The sequence below is a fragment of the Apodemus sylvaticus genome, chromosome 10 (assembly GCF_947179515.1).
Source record: "Apodemus sylvaticus chromosome 10, mApoSyl1.1, whole genome shotgun sequence".
Taxonomy (NCBI): Eukaryota; Metazoa; Chordata; class Mammalia; order Rodentia; family Muridae; genus Apodemus; species Apodemus sylvaticus.
Window position 1 is genome coordinate 57,814,713 of NC_067481.1, and position 15,491 is coordinate 57,830,203.

Genomic DNA, 15,491 nt, shown 5'->3' on the forward strand with positions numbered 1-15,491 from the left:
GGTTGCGTCAAGTGGCTGGAATCTTGCTTTCTCATTTATGATGCTGTGACTAAATATTCCCCTGACAGGTTGCATGAAGTCAAATGGTATCTATAAAAAGGGAGGCACACAGTGGCATTCAAGTTTGGGTGCTTTTCTCCTTCCTCTGCCTCATACCAGAAGCCTGGAAATTACATCAAGTAGATGTTTCTATTTTTTCCAGGTTAGAAAACAACAACCAGAAACCCCGGAGGTAAATTACTCCCTCAGCATGACTGGCAGAGCCTAGAGGAAATAGGTCTGCCACCACAGTGAATGCTCTTTAAGGTAGATGGTACCCACAAAGAGCATGAGGCTTAGTCATATCCAGTTTCCTGTGTTGTGATGATGCAGAAAGTGGGCTTTGCTTCTTGAGATACCAGGCTTCAGGTCTTCACCATGACCCAGAAAGACAATCACCTTGTGTGTTTTTCTATCCCTTCTATCCTCACATCAGCATGAATCAGTCCATGGTGAGCAGAGGACCCGGCCTGTTCTTTGGGGGCTACTTGTGAATATTCATCTTATAACATATGTGTGATGCTGTGAGTATGTGTATAAAACTTCTGTATATTTTCATGATTTGAAACGTTATGGAGGAGATACACTTGAGAAGTAGGCATGGGAGTGAAAATCCATTTTCCATGTTGTAACGTATGTGTGAGTGGCAGGAACTTCTAGGCACTCTGAAAATCTCAAGGTATTCAGTGATAGAAGACAATGAACCAACCAGCAGCCTTCTGTGAAAGACCAGCACAGACAAGCCATACCTCAAGGTCAGGGAGGATCTGCCCAAGGCAATCTGACAAAAGGGGCTCTTTGTTCTTTGTTGGGAAATCTAAAAGTCCCGCCTCTGTCTCCCTGTCCAGTCATTGGCCACTGGCAACTTTATTTCCCAATCAGAGCCAACTGGAGGCAGGCTTCCTTTAGCCTAGGTGCTGGACACTGTAAACAGGGCTTTTGAGTAACACAATTGGCATGAGAACACAAGCCGCTATACTCATACCATTTCCAGTTAGTGCTCTCTCTCTCTCTCTCTCTCTCTCTCTCTCTCTCTCTCTCTCTCTCTCTCTCTCTCTCTCTCTCTCTCTCTGTATTTCTATCTCCCTGTCTGTCTCTCTTCCTTTCGCTATATCCCTCTTTCTGCCTCATACTGTGGATAAGGATGTAAGCTCTCAGCTACTGTTCCTGGCATCCTTCCCACCTGCTCTTTGCTATGCTTCTTACCCTATGGTCATGGATTCTAACCCTCTGAAAGTACAAGACCCCAAATTAAACACTCTCTTTTATAAGTTGCTTTGGACATGATGGTTTATCACAGCATTAGAAAAGTAACTAAGATACAAGGCTAAGAAACATCAAGTACTTTGGCTTCTAAATTACATCTGCCCTCTGTCCCTTGGACTAGGAGGTCTCTGATCATTAGAGGCCAGATGATTCCTCAGTCAGGCAGTCTCATGTCCCTTTTGAGTTATAGTCCTCTTGATGTAAACGTAACTTGATCAAAGTCAGAAATCAGCTTCTTAATGTCATAAGCACAGTAAATCCAGGGAATATTCCTCATCAGTAGAAGTGTTACTTCTAAACACTACTGTGTTTAGGAACATTCAAATTGTCACATTATATTAGCTCATTCATTTTTTACTGCCAGTTTTTGTTGTTGCTGTTGGTTTGTTTTCTTTCTTCCTTTTTCTTTTTTTCTTTCTTTCTTTCTTTCTTCTTCTTCTTCTTCTTCTTTTTTTTTTTTTTAGAAAGGATCTTATTCCATGGCTTAGATTGGTCTCAAACTCCAAATCCTACTGCTTCAGCCTCCTGAGTACTGGGATTGCAGTTGAGAACCACTATACCCAGCTCAGAACCCAGTCTCTTAACACTTTGAAATAAATACTACCAACTTTCTTTCTTTTTATTTTTTTCTATATTCTTTGTTTACATTCTAAAAGCTTTCCCCTTTCCCAGTCCCCCCCCCCCCATATATCCCATAAGTCCTCTTCTCTCCATCCATTCTCCTATCTTTTTCCCTCCCTTTTCTCTGTCCTGGTTCTCCCCTACAATGCTGGATCAAGCCTTTCCAGGATTAGGGCCCTCTTCTTCCTTATTCATGGGAATCATTTGATTATGGGAATTGTATCTTCAGTATTCAGAGCTTCAGGACTAATTAATATCCACTTATCAATGATTACATTTCATGTGTATTCTTTTGTGATTGTGTTACCTCGCTTAGGATGATATTTTCCAGTTCCATCCATTTGCCTATTGTGTATATATACCACATTTTCTGTATCCATTCCTCCATTGAGGGATATCTGGGTTCTTTCCAGCTTCTGGCTATTATAAATAAGGCTGCTCTGAACATAATGGAGCATGTGTCTTTATTGCATGCCGGGGAATCCTTTGGGTATATGTCCAGGAGAGATATAGCAGGGTCCTCTGGAAGTGTCATGTCCAGTTTTCTGAGGAACCGCCAGACTGATTTCCAAAGTGGTTGTACCATCTTACAGCCCCACCAGCAGTGGAGGAGTGTTCCTCTTTCTCCATATCCTCGCCAACACCTGCTGTCTCCTGAGTTTTTAACCTTAGCCATTCTGACTGGTGTGAGGTGAAATCTCAGGGTTGTTTTGATTTGCATTTCCCTAATGGCTAATGATGTTGAGCATTTCTTAAGGTGCTTCTCAGCCATCCGAATTTCTTCAGGTGAAAATTCTTTGTTTAGGTCTGTACCCCATTTTTTAATAAGGTTATTTGGTTCCCTGGGGTCTAACTTCTTGTGTTCTTTTACTACCAACTTTCTTGTTATGCAGATAAGTAATTAAGTTCCTATACATCTCTCTCATAGTAATAACATAGGCTCACACTTGCTATGTGTTGTCCCCACACAAATTACAACAGTGTTTAGATAACTATTTACTATCTCATATAATTTCCAAAGCAGAAATTCAGGAGCTGCTTCATTGGATACTTCCAGCTCAGCATCTGTCCTAATGTGGTAAAATGTCTGTCTGCATCACCCCAAAACTTGACCAAAGCTGGCAAGTTAGATGGTACTAGTGGAAGGTAGGAAGCCTCTGTTTCATACTACTGAGCCTCTCTTGTGTATCATATTAATGTTTTACAAACTTACATTATGTTTTGGACTTTTTGTTTGTTTGTTTGTTTCTTGTTTGTTTTCTCTTTTGGGGAGAGAGAAGGAGGTAGAAGCTATAGTTTTTTTATAACCTATCCCCAGAAGTCATACTCTGGTGTTTTTACTGTAGCCTACTGTGCGTGCAAAGCCAGCATGAGTTACAGACACCTGCTTCTGCAGTCCTAGAGGACATACGTGGTGGAAGCTAACAGAACAATTTGAGTCTTGTCTTAGTTTCATTTCCCTTTTCTGTAATAAAAATATTATAGCAAAAGCAACTTAATGGAGAAAGGGTTAGTTTAGCTCATAGTTCCAGGTTCTAGCCCCTCACAGCAGGAAAGTCACAGTAGCAGGAGTCTGAGAGAGCCTATGCATCCTTTCTCAAGAAGCAGACATCAATAGTGCTCAGTCTTCTTTCTCCTTTTGCACAGCCCAGATTCCTCATAAGGAAATAACATCAACCACATTGGGTGGGTCTTCCAACATCAATTAACATAATCAAGATAACTTTCCAAGGGCAAAACCAGAGGCCCGTTTCCTTGTTGCCTCTAGATCCTGTCAAGCCTACAATTAATAGTAAGTGTTCACAGGTCTGCTCTTTGTTAGGCTGGATGCTTGGTCTTTCTGGGATATTGCCTCCCTGATGAAAACCATCCCTAAAAAGTTCACTATGTTTGATGTCCATGGAAAAGCAAATAACAGCAAAGCAAGGAGAACATCATTGCCCCTAGTGCTTCCCATTAAGCTTACTACCATGATTCTCCCATCATATCTAATGATGAGATTCAGAGTAATTAAATTATTTGCCCATAGTCCCAGAAGTGAAATCAAAACAATCTTTCTGTGTGTGATTCCTGTGCACAGTGAGCAAATAAGAGTGAATGGAAGCTCCTTATGAGACGTGAGAGTGACGCCAGGGAGCTCTAGCCTGTGGTTGAAAACGAGGAGCAAGAGACATAAAAGAGAGGCAAGAGGCCTGGAGTTAGAATTGTAAAGCAGGCTGCTGCGGATAAAAGAGATCACTACCCAGCTGGCATGCCACTGAACTCAACAGCAGGATAAAACTTAAGAGTCAGAAAAGGGAAAAAATGCTCAGGGTGTGGACTATATCAGGTCAGCAACTGGATCCATTTCTGTTAAGCTCGATGGATTTATCTTTTTCTAAGACATTGTTTCGTTTTCTTGAAGGCAAGGAAACTAAAGAAGGAAAAGTGATAGAGAAAACTTGCTTTATGAGTGTCAAGGCCTAAATCTCTGTTTCCAAGAGTAGGGCAAGTTCAGGCAAATCCAGGCCTCAGAAGCTGCCCCACCCACCTGGCCTAAGGCAAGGACAATGGGTCAACAGCAGTTTCCAGCCCTCCAGCCACCCCGCCCCCAAAGGGTGCCCTCCACCAAAAGGGCAGACCCACTGGTTTATCTAAAACAGAGTCTAGGCCTATCTCAACTTGGTCTGAAGAAGGGTTTCCTGCCATTAGATAAAAGCCATCATTCCTAAGGAATTTGTGAATCTGGTTCTCAACTACCCCAAGGAGCCATTCCCCTTACCTCTTGCAAAAGGGACTTGCAGCTCTTCACTGACATATACCTGGGGTTCCTATAAGCATTTCAAGTTTCATACCTTGAAATCTTACCCTCTTGTCTCTTTCTCTATTCTAAACTCCTCCCAGCTCACGGAAGGAGATTATCCTTCTTATAACCTGGCTATTCTCTCTGTCACCATGCTCTCTGTACTCTATTCCCTGCTATTCTCCCCTCTCTCACAGATAGCTCTCGCCATGTCCAGTCTGCTGGTCATGTTCATTCTACTTCTCTCTGCTCCGGATTCCTCCAGATGTCTCTGGCTGTTCTTTCTTTCATATCTATAAAAAAGGCCTTCCCATACTATGGAAAAGTCGCATCGAAAGTTTTTGTTTTTTGTTTTATGTCTTGTTTTTAACTGAATCCTTGCATACAATGAGCATCTTTCTAAGCAAGGCATATGTATATGTGTATGTATATATGCATATATGGTCCATGATTCGCTAGACATACCCAGGACACAAACAGTATGTAAACACCAAGAGTCTTTTATTCTGTAGAAGTCCAGCATGCTGCAGTCTACAAAGATGGAGAGACCCCAAAGTGAGCTTAAAGGCCTAATTTAAAGCCCATTAGGGGAATTACAGGGCAGGGTAGGTGACCACTATCTTAATCTTGGCTCTATCTCTAGGGACATTCCAAAACCATTGCTGGGGACTGGAGGGCTGGAAACTGCTGTTGATCCATTGTCCTTGTCTTAGGCCAGGTGGTGGGGCAGCTTCCAAGACCTGGATTTGCCTGAACTTGCCCTATTCTTGGAAACAGGGATTTAGGCCTAGTCTCCTAAACTGCCAGTTTGAAGCCTAGCCAGTCTCAATGTGTGTGTGTGTGTGTGTGTGTGTGTGTGTGTGTGTGTATGTGTGTGTGTCTAAGTAGGAAATACCCTACAAGCAAAAGTATTTTAAATAACACCCATGTTTGTTCTCCTATTATTACCCATGATGTAACTAATACATAGCTTTACACATGCATATTCAAGCCATTAAATAACCACAGAGAGTCAGGGGGCATTTGCTTACAGCATGACAAGTAGTAGAATGCACCTAGAAACATGATATGTTCATTGCCCATACTCTAGAAAAGTTCAAATTTATTTGTAGAGAAAGTCTCACCCAGAGGGTCCTCAGCAGGATATGTGCAGGTAAATTGCTCCCTGAGGATAAGCTCAGGCAGAGGACCTTGGTAGATTTGCTAAGCGTGCAGTTAGTGGGGGAAGAATGTATTAGTAGAAGGGAAGACATTTGCATCTATTCATGATGGTCAAGTTTGGATTGTCCTCTTTGTGTGTTTATTTAGATTTTTGAAAAAGCAAAATTGAAAGATGCAGATGTTTATGTCTTCAGCTATTGAAGACAAAAGCCCAGTACACAATTGTATGAGGAGGACTATAGTAAGACAGGGCAGGAGGAGCCAACAAAGGATGCATCACTATAGTCACTGCTGTAGTGAACTCAGGTCCTTGGGTGTCTAGGAGTATCATGCAGACTACTTCCTAGATTTCCCTTCCTGAAGAAGAAGAGTGACATCACTCTGCTGGTTGTCCTTGTACCAACCAGCTGCATAGGCTGAACATTAACCTGAGAAGCATTAATGCCTGGTCCTTTCTCACAGAATAGGGTATCATCTGGTACCCCTGTTTAATTGTTATTGGCCAGAAATGTCCTAATGGGGCCCTCTACTGTAAGGGACTATTGGACATTGAGCTGTCTTGGTGGGGCAGCTTATAAGTAAGGGAGCAATTCTCAAGTGTGTTCGTTACTTCTCTTATCATTTTGACCAATATCTGACAGAAGCTACTTAACAAAGAAATAATTTATATAAGAGCTACTCTGTCAAGATGGGGGAGGGTATAACAGAAAGGCACTGCTTACCAGGTCCCATATCTTAATGAACCAGGGCAAAACGGGATCAAAAGCACCCCTTGGCTTTAAACCATATGACATATTCCAGTGGCCTACGTTTGTCAACTAGGTTCCATGTTCCAAAAGTTCTAGAACTGTCAAAACTATCAGCAGCAGCTAGGAACCAAAGACACACAGGAGGAACATTTCACACTGAAGCCCCAATGATAAGAAAAGGAAAATCAGAGATCAGCCTGTGGGAATGATTGGTAATGGATATTGAGTGGCTAGTGGCATGGTCCACACAATACATTCTCTAAAAGCTCTCATAGTGTTGGCAAACTGAAAGACAGGCTAAGTAAACCCCCAAACTCTGGAGACCTGGCTATCTTACATATGACTATACTCCTAGGCAGAACTGCATGTGGTGATTGGGGGGAGGATGAATCCATGAGATATCTTGGAATGAGTAAACTTCGTATCCCACTTTGTGTTCAGGCTTTCTTTGAGGAGAATCTTGCATCTTGATTTATCCTTTCCTCTCCACTACAAAAGAGGGTGTAATATGGGAAATACAGTCTAGTCCCATATCTCTGCCTTCCCCTCCTGGGTTGCCATGGGGAAACAGTTCTAAAGCGGTTGTAACAGTTGTGACCATGGCAACAGAATAATTGACATCCAGTCTGAAAGTCATAAACTTAATGAAACTATAGTTTTTATTGCGTCTCACCCTCGTCCCTGATTAAATCAGATCTGCATAATGTGAAGATATTAAATTTCCGTGTTTCTCATTTCATCTCCCCTGCCAATAGGAAGGCTCTGCTGTGAGAAAGCCCTGCCAGTGGGCTGGGAACCTCATTGCTCCAGATTTTGCTGAAAAATGAGTTTTAATAATGGGTGCTGGCTTGCCCACAAAGCAAAGCAGACTTCTGAGAAATGGCTGGATTCTGGCTCTGGAGAGATACAGCTGCTTTCCTCTGCAGGTGGAGACTTTATGGAGGTCTGGGGGAGCCATGCAGGGAGAACAAGACATCACTGGGAGCTACAGCATCTGAGAGACACATTAATTCGGGAAATGGCTACAGAGCATTATGTCTGGGCAGCAGCTCTGGGAGACTGGTGTTGGTGGTTGACACTTACCTGGTCTGCTCTCTCCAAGAGGCCGACTTCTAGCAAAACTGGTGTGAACATAGGGGTGAGGTCAGAATCAATATGGGTCCAAATCAACAAACAGTCCTCCATGCTGTGATGGTGCTTCAGGTGCTGTGTGAGGCTCACTAGGAACATAAAGATCGATGATATTGATGCTTATGCTGTAAGAACTTCCACTTTAACAGAGAGGAAGGCTGTGAGGGGAACAAGGGATGGCTTCTAGCAAGAGATTTCAAGACAGCATTATGGAGGCATTCCCCTTATCTGGTACTTAGGTATGTTGGAGATCTTATCGGATGCTGCAAGGAGACTTTGCCTTCTGTGGTTCTGATATGACCTTATTTCGGAAAATTAAAAAAAAAAAAAAAAAACATCAGGACAGAGGTTACAGTAAGGCAATGGTTCTCAACTGGGGACACCGTTGGCCACTTCTATATACCCAAAGGGTATCTGACAATGCCTGAAGATGCATTAGGTGGAGATCAGGGATGTGGCCAAGATGTTATTCCCTTATTTTAAAAGCACCTGCTGCTTCATTTTCTTAAATGAAAAAAATATTAACAAAACATACAAATGAATAGTAGCTATGAAAGGGCTAAATTTGAATAGATCCTTGGAGTAGTTCCACTGTTTTCCTGAATAGAGTAACGGCAGCCCAGAGACATTAAAGACACGTTGACAGCCATATAGTCTGGAAATTATTGTCTTCCTGCTATGTAAAACCCAAAGGCAGCATCTCCACCCTGGCCTGTAGGTTTTCTCATTCAAAAAGGAAGGTGTCAATTTTCATATATTCAACTGTTTTAAATATGGCCAAGACAAGCAGATTGATAGTCATCAAGAAGCTGTCTCTCTTGCATCCAGACCATGAAGACCTTTGTCTTTGGCACTCTCAGACTCAGTTTCTACACATTACTCCTGAGCAGTATAGCCTAGGCTAAGCCTCATCTGTGACACCCCGAGGGCTCCCTAGTTCTCCTCTTTCAGGATGGGAATCCTCCTTCAGAGACTCTGGGTTTTCCCCGCTGTAGGGACTCCTATCTTATGCAGCCCTAGTGAAGCCCTGCTTTGGCAGCTTGTATACGGCTCTGCCTTTGTGGCCATCCATTTTTCTTTGGTCTCCCTCCAATCTTGCAAGGCCAGCGCCTCTCCCATTCTAAGACATACCATAAAGCTCTGAGCACAATGAATTTTACTTCTCATCTTAGTTTCCAACCTTTTCAACAAGTGGGACTGCACAGCAGCACAGCTCTTGGGCACCATTCCTTGAGAGGAGATAGGAGTTGACCTGAAACTTAATACATTTGGCCTTGTTTCCTAGAGTCATAAAAAAAAAAAATAGTACCACCTAAGGAGAAAAGAAATGTGCTCTTATAAAGCATTTAAAATTAATTAATTTATCATCGCTAGGGATCAAATTCAAGGCCATGGGCATTCTTGGCAAGGAAGTGCTCTAACAACTGACCATACCACAGCCCTTTAATTTTACTTAATTTGCTAACATAGTACTTGTATCTTTTGGAAGAACAGTATGTCCTAGTCATCAATCTATTGCTGTGAAGAGACACCATGACCAAGGTTTATACAAGAAAGCATTAATTGGGGGCTTATACACAATTCTAGAGGTTTAGTTCAATATTACCATGGCGGGGAGCAACATGGCTTGCAGGTGCTGGAGCAGTAGTTGAGAGGTACATCCTGGTCTTCAGGCTGAGAGAGAGAGACAACAGGCTTGGCATGGGCTTTTGAAAACTCAAAACCAATCTCCAGTGACAGACTTCTTCTCACAAAGTCGTACCTTCTAGACCCTCTAATCTTTCCAAATATTGCCACTCCCTGGTGACTAAACTCAAATATGAACCTATGGGAGCCAGTCTTAGTCAAACCACCACACAACATTATTTCAGATTGGCACATCTCTAACATTAAAAATAAACAAAAAGAATCTGAAATGTTCCAAAAAGAGAAACATAACAAATGACAACATACCTCAAAAAGTTTTAGATTTTGAAGTATTTTGAATTTTATATATTTAGAGACAATCATAACAATGGGAAGAGGCACTCAATGGCTACTTCTACTTATAAGCATCTCAGAACAGAGGCTTTGTTTAAAGTTAACTGTTCCAATTTCCCCACTCATCCCTGGAAGGCAGCAAGAACTGGAAATGGTATCCTGGAGACTTGGTGAGAATCATCCTGTTGATTACCAGAAAAATTGCCACTCTCTGAGGTTTACCCTGTGCTAGACAGAGGCTTTGCCACCTCTCCAGCAACTTCCACAGAATCATCCAAGGGTAATGCCAGTCTTCAGTGTTCTATATGCAATAGCTAGGGTCTTTCTCTCTCTCTCTCTCTCTCTCTCTCTCTCTCTCTCTCTCCCTCTCTCTCTCTGTGTGTGTGTGTGTGTGTGTCTGTCTGTGTGTGTGTGTGCGTGTGTCTGTCTGTCTGTCTCCTCTCTCTTTCTCTCTGTATGTCTCTCTCTCTCTCTCTCTCTCTCTCTCTCTCTCTGTGTGTGTGTGTGTCTGTCTGTCTGTGTGTCTGTCTGTCTGTCTGTCTCCTCTCTCTTTCTCTCTCTCTGTATGATGTGTGTCTCTCTATCTCTCTCTGACTCTCTCTGTCTCTGTCTCTCTCTAATCTCTCAACTGCCAATTTTCCTCCTCTCCTAAATGTTCTAAGAGTCACAGCATAGCACGAGGAGCTCTCCATAGAAACCACTCCTGATTCTAGTTTCTACACTGATTCAGGATTTGCTTCCTGCCTGGTTACTTGGCTCTTCAGTCTTTGAGGAATCAACTCAGCCACCCTGATGAAAGAAACCCCCATGGGACAGAAAAATACCACCTTTTAGCAGGCATAAAAGCCAGTGTGGATCCTGAAGTCACTAAGAGTATGAGAGGACAGCTGTTATTTTCCACACTCCAATTCTCTATATATTTGTTTTGTCTTTCTCACAAATTGCTGGCTTCAGACAGGGCTGCACAAAAACAACACTGGTTATAGAGCTTGCAGCTTTCCTGCTTCCCCAGGGTCGAGGCCTTGGGGTGGTGGAATAACATATAGGAGGAGTTGCCTCACTAGGGAGAACCTGCTAGAAGGAACTTACCCATAATGCCCCCTTTTTTTCAATCACTGTGAGTCACACAGGAGCCAGTTTTAGGTAGGATTGGAAAGGTAATTCTGGGGACTGAGGCAAAACTTCAGTCTAGGGCATAGAGAGGATAGGTATATGGGTCTCCATTTGGTCTCTCTCTTCCCTACTTACCACTGTCCTGCTCAGTCAATCAAATATGGCAGCCTAATTTTTCATTTTAAATGAGTAGAAAAAAGACAATCTATAATTCTGTATTTTTTTTCTTAGTCACACAAACCTGTGAAGGGCCAGAGAAGTTATACTCTGTCTAGAGGCTGTCAGAAATAAAGATGGTGACTTGGTTCCCACTTTACTATCTTTGCTAATGCAATCTTGGGCTTTCTTTCTATAGTGTTAAGATAAGTGGTTTAAATCCCTTTAAGAAGGTAGGACGCTGTGAATCTGTGCCATTCAGAAGTCTCTGGTCTGATATTTCATGGCTCACAATAAACATTGGGATAGCTAGTTTCTACTAAAGGTTCTGTGTCTTACTAGTTATGATTGTTTGAGGTGTGGTTTAAAAATGCTGACTCTAGACCTTATTAATGTCTAATGAATTTGAAGATTTATGAAAGAGAAAGCCTGACTCAGTGGTTCCAAGCCATGGCTGTCCCACAAGATTCTCACTCAATGGCAGTCAAATGAGGCCAGGGCACAAGTCTTAGTCTGAAGTCATTTGGTGAGGAAAACTCCTTCCAAGGCTGATGGTGGCCATCATCTCTTTGTCAGTCCATTGCTGTAAATGAGGAGTAGCCTTGCTTCCATCATGGGCTTAACACATTTTTCTGTTGCCAAAAGGACTTGCATGACTCCGGTATGAAATCACATGCTGTCTTCAGACATTTATCATCAGACATTATACATTTATTGGATCGATATCAACAGTTAAACCTCACTGATAAGACAGTCATTATTTAATGATAGAAGCAAGAAAGGAAGGAGAGAGGAAGGGGCAGATGGGAGGAATGGAAGGAGAAAGGAGAAAGGAGGAAAGAATGAATGGGAAGGGAGAGAGGAAGGAAGGGAGGGAGGAAAGAAGTAAATTAATGTAGGAATCACAGTGGCATGGGAAGAGGCAGTTCTCAACATGGGAAGTCAGTGACAAAATGGGACCAGCAGAGAATATGGACCAGATGTCTAGCCTTGAACATCTGAGCTCAGCTTCAGAGCAGACAGGCTAAATGACCACCTGAGATCCTGAGTGCTGTGGGATGTCCTGTCTATGGTGGACAAAGACACTATGGAAAGAGACAGGGGCTCAGGTGCAGCAAATTCAGACCCTTCAAGAGCCACAGGAGCAGGGGCTCCAGGGAGCACAGAGCAAAGCAGCCCGGCTTCAGAGAAATGGAAGGGAAAGCTGTCTCAGTTCTTTGGTTCTAGGGACAGTACTGTTATCCAGCATTTATGGAATGGATGATGGCTTTCTTAACAGGTCATGGGGACAGAGGAAGCTTAGAGATTCCCCAGAGAAGCAGGCCATCTAAGGGAGTTTGTTTTCATCCTGTTAAAATGCTGCCTCCTTCCCCTAGTACTGGGAGATTGTGGGGAAAATGATGCTAGGCCCATTAGAGCAAAACAGCTTATGTTCCCATTTGACGTCAGGAAACCCCAGAGGAGGGTGCTCCCACTTTCTTGCTTTCTCAGAGATGTGCTCATCCAGGTAACGAGCCTCCCACCTTCCCTTTTCTGATCCCTTACACTCAGTCTGCTCGCGCTCGTTTCATGTCCAGTTTGTTCAGGTCCATCTGGCATCTCCCACCAACCAGCACTGGGCTAGGACAGCACTGGAACGCCATCATCCTTTCTCCAAGCCCTCAGGAGTGGCTGTTTTCTTAGATGCTCCTATATAGGAATTTACAGTCCACATAGAAGATGCTGCACAACCTCTGGTGCTGCACATTACAACACATGCTGAGGCACCTGTCTCATATGGCAAAGTCATTTCAGGAGACACCGAAGCACAGTCAGGGAAATCTAGACAGACACTGCAATCCTCAAACCCAAGACACATTCAAGAGCCTCTTCTATCAATGTTCTTGGGGTTGTTCTCTGGGGCACATCCTTCTGAGTACTTTCTGGCCTCCCCTGAGTGTGGAAAGGGCTGCTTCTGGGAAGCGCCACTACAAACTCACAGCACTCAGGCATTAACAAAACTCCTTGTGCAGAACTGCACACCAGCACAGATTGTCTGTGGGAGTACATGTTCTCTCTGTGCCTGCTTGAAAGGTTGCTTCCGAGTTCAGTGTTCCAAGACAGGGAAATGAATGGGGATTGCCTAAACCGCTCTTTAGCTGAGACAAATCAATGAACCGGATCAAGGATTTAGAAGGAATCCTTTTGCTCTTTTTTATTCCTAAGATTTATGAGTTGTTTGGGGCCATTTAACTAGTACTTTTGGGGAGACTTGACTGCCATTTTGCTCCCACTTGGTGGTCCTCACTGTGTTTCAGGCTGAACACCAGAAATATCTCCCATGGTCCCTGCTCCTCAGGTGGCGGTGTCTCCCAACTGTTGCTTCACCATTGCTTTTTATTGCCACTATCTGTATAACCAAGTCCGTGTATGAAAAAAAAATGAGGATTTATTTTATTTTGAACTCTGTCTGTCTGTCTGTCTGTCTGTCTGTCTCTCTCTCTCTCTCTCTCTCTCTCTCTCTCTCTCTGTGTATGTGTGTGTGTGTGTGTGTGTGTGTGTGTGATGTACATGCAGTAGCCTGTGGAGGCTCCAAGAGATCTGAGGTCACAGGTCATTGTAAGGTGACTGACTATGGTGCTAAAAACCAAATTCTAGTTCTCTGGCACAGCAGTAACGGGTCTGAATCTCTAAGATTGTTCCAATCCCCTCCTTTGGCTTTCAAGACATTTTTTTTCTTCTCCTTTCTTAGTATTTTATAGCATTAAAGGGTTTTTATGTTATGAACTCACTGGATAGCCACAGCTTCCCTATGAAGTGTAAAGTGTCTACACAGGTAGAGGTTTGGCTTCAGAAAGATTACATTGTCCAACAATTAAGTGAGATGTAAGATGTGCTTTGACTCAAAAATAAAATCACAAGGGGCATATGACAAGCAGATGCCTTTGATTCACAGAAATTTTGAAGCTAGAGCATAATAGGAGAGGAGTGAGTCCTTGGTAGCACCATTACATCCCCATTACATCTCCTAGGAGCTGGTTACAGTGTAAATCCTAAGCTCTACCTCTGACCTACTAAGTTCATTTGGCATATCTTGGTAGAAAGATCAGATCAAGAGAAACAGCTAGCTTTGAAGATGGAGGAAAGGGACACAGCTAAGGTGGGCCGTCTCTAGAAGTTAAGAAGGAAAGAAAATAAACCCTTCCTTACACTCAAGAGGAACAGTGCCCTAATGACCCCTAAATCCCACTCCTGCTTTGTATTTCTGACTTCCAAAACTATAATATAACTTATTTTTCCTCCCCAATTCCTGACCCTTTGTCACCTCTGAAGATGGAACTTCATTTGGGAAACTGACCCCAGAGTCATGATTGCTGAAGAGCAGGCCCTATCCCTTGTCCAAACAACACGGTAGGGTTGGCCCTGGTCGTGAGGGTGCAGGTGTACCAAACATTGGAGTGTTCCACCTGCCGCTCCACCCTCCTCTGCTGTGAGGTGATGTGGACTCAGAGGTGATGTCCTCCCTCACTTGTCCCTGTCCACCTGTGGCAGTTGGGAGATCTGGCCTCAGGATTATGAGAGTAGGGGAGCTGGCCTTGCCCCTCATCTGGGAAATACAGTAGAGGCCTTAGAGGCAGAGATTCAGGCAAGCTGCCCTGTGATAATGGATGAGGGAGAGCTGGCCCCACCACTTGAGGCAGACAGGGTAGAGGTGATGCTCTCTGGCCCCTGACTCCAGCTGACACTGGGATCATGGAAGTTGAAAAGCTGACCTTACCAGGCATAGCACTATAGAAAGGTAGGACTGTACCTCAACTGGACAGCATGGGAGAGCTAGCCCTGGTGTTATAGGTGCATGCTAGCCTCCCTGAGAGTGAGAGAGCAGGAGTACTGTCCCCACCATTCCTATGTCATGAGGTAGCTTGGGAGCAGAGGGGGATAGATCATACCACCACTACCACCACCTGTAATAGTCAGAGAGCTGGCCTTGAAATTGTGAGAGAGCTATCGACAGCTGTAGGAGCTCAGAAGAATGGGCCCTGCATCTCACCTGGGCAACACAGTGGAGCTGGCCCTGATGACAAAGGTATGGGTGAGGAATCCCTAAGGGCATGAGAGTAGAAGACCTGACCTCATCTCCAGCCAATGATGGCATTGGATGGCCTAGCTGGAGCAGTACTGGAAAGCCTGCCCTGGTGGTTTGGATAAGGGAGAGCTGGCATGCTGATTAGCTCAGCTGTCACCCAGGCCCAGATCCAGGGCTTTGAGTAGAGCCACACCCAAATCTGCATCATCTGTAAATGATTGAATTGAGTGAAAAGACTGGTCCTGCTGACCCAAAACTTCAAAATCTTTATGACACAGGACAACGACAGGACAACTGGGAAGAAGATCCAGTATGAATGGTGTCATAAAAGCCAGAGACCTTGAACCCATCCAATTATTCTTTACAATGAGTGAACATTTGCAAATGAAGATGTATGGATAGAGAGATATACTGTGGGACACACTGT